Consider the following 6,000-nt stretch of genomic DNA (forward strand, 5'->3'; position numbering starts at 1 on the left):
GTGAGAGAAAGAACCATCATCTTTTTTCGAGACAAGCACATTAAGGAAGGGAAAGCAACTGTCAACTTCAGGTTCCATGGTAAATTTTATGGATCTTGATTGATTGTTGAGATGCTGAAAAAATAGATACAATTTATCACGACCATGGGGCCAAAGGATAAAGGTGTCATCAACAAACTTTTTCCACATGTTTGGTTGAAATTGACGAGAAACTAAAGCTTTAGATTCAAAATCCTCTATTAACATGTTAGCAACAACAGGATAGAGGGGAGAACCCATAACAAGCCCACAACTTTGTTCATAGAATTCACCCTCAAAGTTGAAGAAAGGTAGAGGTAAGGCAAATCTCCACAAGCTTGGCTATATCAGGGTCAATGATGCGATGGATTACCTCAACAACCTCATTAATAGGGATGTTGGTGTAAAGTGAAACAACGTCAAAACTAACCATAATATCACCATGCTCAAATTTAACCTCTTTTAACCGACTCACGAAAGAGAAATAGTCCTTAACAAAAGAATCAATGCAACTAACCAAAAGCTTAAACTTCCGAGACAAATATCTAGTTAGAATATACGTACGCCCACCTATAGTATTGACAATGAATCTAAGGGGAGCCCCCTCCTTGTGAATCTTAAGAAGCCCATAGATTCTCAAAGTGAGAGGGTTACTCTCAATAAGTTTGTGGCTTATGTAGTTGACAAAATTATTAGGTCTAATAACGAAGGCAACAACTTTTGAAACCTTTTTTTAGAGGGTTCTTACTTAACGTTCTATAGCTCCCACTGTTGCACACATGATCCATCATTTTCCTTCTGTAGTCATCTTTAGCTAAGATTACAATCGCCCCTCCTTCATCTGCTTTAAGGACAACAATATCGAGGTTATTGTTCAAAGCTTTAAGGGCTTCAAATTCTGTTTTACTAATGTTGCTTTTAGGAGGTCTAACTTTCCTAAGAACAACAAAACAATCTTGCCTAATGCCATCTTTAATGCGATGAGGCAAATCCTTGATGCCAAATTCAATGAAGCAAATAATCTCCTCAACTAGGATCTTTCTAGGGCAAGGGCAAAGTTTAACCCTTTTTTAGAAGGTGATACACAGAGGAATCAAAAGAAAATTTAGAGAGATGGACCACCCTTTTATTAAAAGAGGGGGATGATGAATTTTACAGTTTGAGTGGGCCTAATGGTTAAGAGCATGTGTTTCCTCCCAAGAGGTCATAGGTTCAAAACCGAAGGGGGGTTAGAGTATATATGCTTTCGTAGAGTTAACACTCAGATTGTCGTGTGGAGGTGGGTCCCTTGTCCCACAAACAAGCGGATCTCATAAACCAATTTGGTGTCTGGCTTGGCTGTGACCTTAAAATTGGATAATAATAATAATACTAATTCTTATCATAATTATAACTATCATAATTATAATTATCATTATTATTATTATTAAGAATAATAATATTATTACTATCTGTATTATTGTTATTATTTGAATTATAAAGATCATTGTAATTTTTTGTTTGTTTGTAAGCATGGTAGGACTACATTTTCATCATGTCCAACTTCTCACCCCGATCAGAGGATAACACAAGATTTGAACCCAAGACATCCAGTGCAGTGACACTTCATTTCCATGACCATTGGCAATTGACACTTCATTTCCATGACCATTGGCAATTGAAGCAATTGAGCCACCCCAAGTTGTAATTATTAATATCATTGTTATTATTAGAAACACGTTGATTTGATTTTAAAAATCAATTAAAAACATAAAATAAAAATTTTCATTTATTTTCTTTATAATATTTTAACAATTATTTATTTTAAAAAATATATTATAACAATATATTAAAAATCCAATAAATTTTTAAAACTCCACTAAACATATTATTTATTTTTAAAAAATATTGTAACAAGAAGGTAAAACAAATTAGGTTTGAAAATAATAGAAATTCGGGCAAATTTTAGGTTACAATGGTCAAACTTCAAGATTTTGGGTGCCCTTCATCGTGCTAAATCCATTTCTAACAATTATTTATTTTTAAAAATATATTATATCAATATATTAAAAATCCAATAAATTTTTAAAACTCCACTAAACATATTATTTATTTTTAAAAACTATTGTAACAAGACCTAAAACAAATTAGGTTTGAAAATAATAGAAATTCGGGCAAATTTTAGGTTACAATGGTCAAACTTCAAGATTTTGGGTACCCTTCATCATGCTAAATCCATTTCTAACAATTATTTATTTTTAAAAATATATTATAACAATATATTAAAAATCCAATAAATTTTTAAAACCCCATTAAACATATTATTTATTTTTAAAAAATATTGTAACAAGACGTAAAACAAATTAGGTTTGAAAATAATAGAAATTTGGGCAAATTTTAGGTTACAATGGTCAAACTTTAAGATTTTGGGTGCCCTTCATCGTGTAAATCCATTTCTAACAATTATTTATTTTTAAAAATATATTATAACAATATATAAAAAATCCAATAAATCTTTAAAACTCCACTAAACATATTATTTATTTTTAAAAAATATTGTAACAAGACCTAAAACAAATTAGGTTTGAAAATAATAAAATTCAGGGAAATTTTAGGTTACAATGGTCAAACTTCAAGATTTTAGGTGCCCTTCATCATGCTAAATCCATTTCTAACAATTATTTATTTTGAAAAATATATTATAACAATATATTAAAAATCCAATAAATTTTTAAAAGTCCACTAAACATATTATTTATTTTTAAAAAATATTGTAACAAGACGTAAAACAAATTAGGTTTGAAAATAATAGAAATTCGGGCAAATTTTAGGTTACAATGGTCAAACTTCAAGATTTTGGGTGCCCTTCTTCGTGCTAAATCCATTTCTAACAATTATTTATTTTTAAAAATATATTATAACAATATATTAAAAATCCAATAAATTTTTAAAACTCCACTAAACATATTATTTATTTTTAAAAAATATTGTAACAAGATGTAAAACAAATTAGGTTTGAAAATAATAGAAATTCGGGCAAATTTTAGGTTACAATGGTCAAACTTCAAGATTTTGGGTACCCTTCAACGTGCTAAATCCAAACTTCAAGATTTTGGGTACCCTTCAACGTGCTAAATCCATTTCTAACGTGAAAAAAACTATTCAAACACTCCAACATTGTAATTTTTTGAATTTTTTTTTTATGGATTTGACAAAAAAAACTATCGGAAAACCATCCCCATTTTTAAAACTGAACTAAAATATTTTTTCACATGACCAACTAATAACTGTTTTTTCTTTTGTTTCCTCACCACCTTTTGACCAGATGACTAAGGGTCACCCATGTCGACTCGCTACTCAAACGCGTTTAAATATGGAATATTTTGAACGCGCTCGCCCAGCGGGATCGATGCCTCGCAGCTGCAGACTGGTATTGGATGAAGCTACGGCACTAGTACGAAACCCTCGCAGGCCACGAACTGCTGGTATTGTACTACGCATTGCTACGCGGCATAAGGTAAATTTCGTATTCATTCATCTTAATCAAAATTAAATTTTCACCCTTATAAGGGGGCCATCAAGATACAAATTCGTCGGCGTCTGGCAAAATTTCTCCGATTCTGCCATTTTTGCCTCGATATCTGTTAGGCCGTGGTCCTGGTTTTGCCTTTGCTGGAAATTGTTGAAACTCTTTTAAGCTATTGATCCGATCATTAACCCTTTTACGCGGATAAAGGCTACGTTTTGGTATTTTTAACCTAGGGTTTCGTTCGGTATTTTTCTATCGCTGGAGTCTGTCGTGGCTATTTGTTATCTGAGTTCAAAGCACTTTTAATCGAGGGTTTTTCTTGCCGGCAGAGTGTCCTGTTTGGAGCGAGGTCGAGGTTTTGAGATATAAAAAATAACGATGAGCCAGCCGGAGATTATAGAGCTGGAGACAGGATGGGAAATTTTGCAGAAGGGAATTACGAAGGTCAAGGACAGTTTGCAAGAAATTTCCGAAGAGGAATTTAATAGCAAGGGCTACCAAGTACCTTGCAGTGGCGAGGAATACGCGATAATTTACTCGTATCCTCCATTCCCCAATAAATCTTTTCAATGGTTAAAGCTCCAGTCCACTTGGAAGTATGAATTCTTATGGGTTTTATTAAAGTATTCCTCTCATTGTTATTGTTATTAGCATTTTTTTAACTGAATTTTTTTACTGAAGCAATTCACAAGATTACATAGTTCTGTTTAAGATTGGATCACAAAATTTATGGAGGCTAAATTTTTTCACTTAACGGTTGGACCACGTCTTTAAAAATGAATTTCTATCCAATTTAACTACAAATATAAAAAAGGAGTAGTCTACCCAGGCGGTAGAATGGCCCGGTTTCCGTCCCGGCCGGAAAAACCTCCGGCTCCGGTCGCCGTCAATTTCTCTGCGCTCCGCCACCCTCTACGAGCTCCGCCCAGCTCCGCCACCCTCGACATTAATGTCCACGACTGACAGATATCTGACCGACATGCTTCCATCACGTCTCCCCGCGAGGGAGTTAATTCACCATGGAATTTGAATTCCTCCGCCTGGAATTAACTTCAACTTCTCGGGTTAAGTTTTTCAAAGATTCAAATGGAGAAACGATGTTGCAGGTCCTCTGTCTTGTGTCTTCTCACTGTGTTTTTGATGCTATGTTCCAGAATCCCGCCGCGCTCAGGAGATAGCAGCTCCTGCTCCAATGCTTGAATCAGAAAAAGAAGCGCCCTGTTTTTAGTATTGGGTTCTCTGGTAGGAAGTGACTCGAATGTGAGTGAGATTTATCCAGATCCTTGTGGTACCACACCTATTCAGGGATCTTCATGCGATCAATTCGGTGATTTCTGGTTCGTTACAGTATTAAAACTTGGAGCCATTTATGATAACTCGCTGAAATGCAACGAGACCGCCAACATTCATCCTGCACTTTTCAGCCTGGGGCACTTGAAAACTCTCTCATTCTACATGTGCTTCAATTGGGCTCCACACATAATGCCTTCTCGAGGGTGGAAAAATATGAGCAATTCTATCCAGAGCCTCACATTTCGCAGCAATGAGGCCGTGGTTGGAGAGCTCCGCTCTGAGCTTATGTGAGCTGGGAAACTTAGAAAATCTGGTTGTGAAAGAAAATAACATGAAGGGTCCATTGCTAGAGGAGCTGGGGAGATTGTATAAACTGAAAAAGCTCCTTGTCAGTCAGAATCAGTTATGTGGCCGAATTCCAACTTCGATGGCAACTTGGAGAATCTGCTAATCCTGGACCTGAGTTTCAATAAGTTGAATGGTACTTTGCCTTTTGAAATTGGGGGCTTAAAATCTCTCATGAAAATGGATTTGAGCGATAATTTTATCAGAGGGAAGATTCCGCTGGAGTTGGGTGATTTCAAAAATGTGATGCTATTGGATCTTCGCGACAATGTGCTTCATGGCAATCTTCCACAGACATTGACGGACATGAGTAATTTGCAGGAGCTTTATCTACGAACCAATCCTATTGGGGGCAATATTTCTCTAGCATGGGATAAGCTGCCAAAGCTAATGAGTTTCGATCTCTCGACCTCAAGATACGAGGGAAGAATACCAGAGTCTCTGGGTTCATCGAAGCAATTGCGATATATTTCTCTCAATCACAATCGTTTCACCAGGGAAATCCCATCGAATTTGGCGAAGATTCCTTCTTTGAATACATTATATCTCAATGGAAATAATTTATCAGGCACAGTGGTTTTTCCTGAGATCTTTTGCAGGAGATTGGGAAGGCGCCTGGCCCTGTGGAATAATAGCCCGGGGCTTTGCTATGAAGGCTCTGGTATAATAATTCCTCATGGTGTCAGTTCTTGCAGCTCCGAATCATCAAAGGCAACAAGCCACCCATGTCCTCCAACTAGTTTTGTAAGCCCAGGCATAAAGAGATATGACATTGAATATGTTTCTGTACTGCTGTTATTACTGTATGTAGGCACTCTAATGGCTCAACAGCCATA

This window comes from Pinus tabuliformis, chromosome 2_1 (genome assembly GCF_031772625.1).
Source record: "Pinus tabuliformis cultivar Carrire ecotype Pingquan chromosome 2_1, CPIR1, whole genome shotgun sequence".
NCBI classification, from domain to species: domain Eukaryota; kingdom Viridiplantae; phylum Streptophyta; class Pinopsida; order Pinales; family Pinaceae; genus Pinus; species Pinus tabuliformis.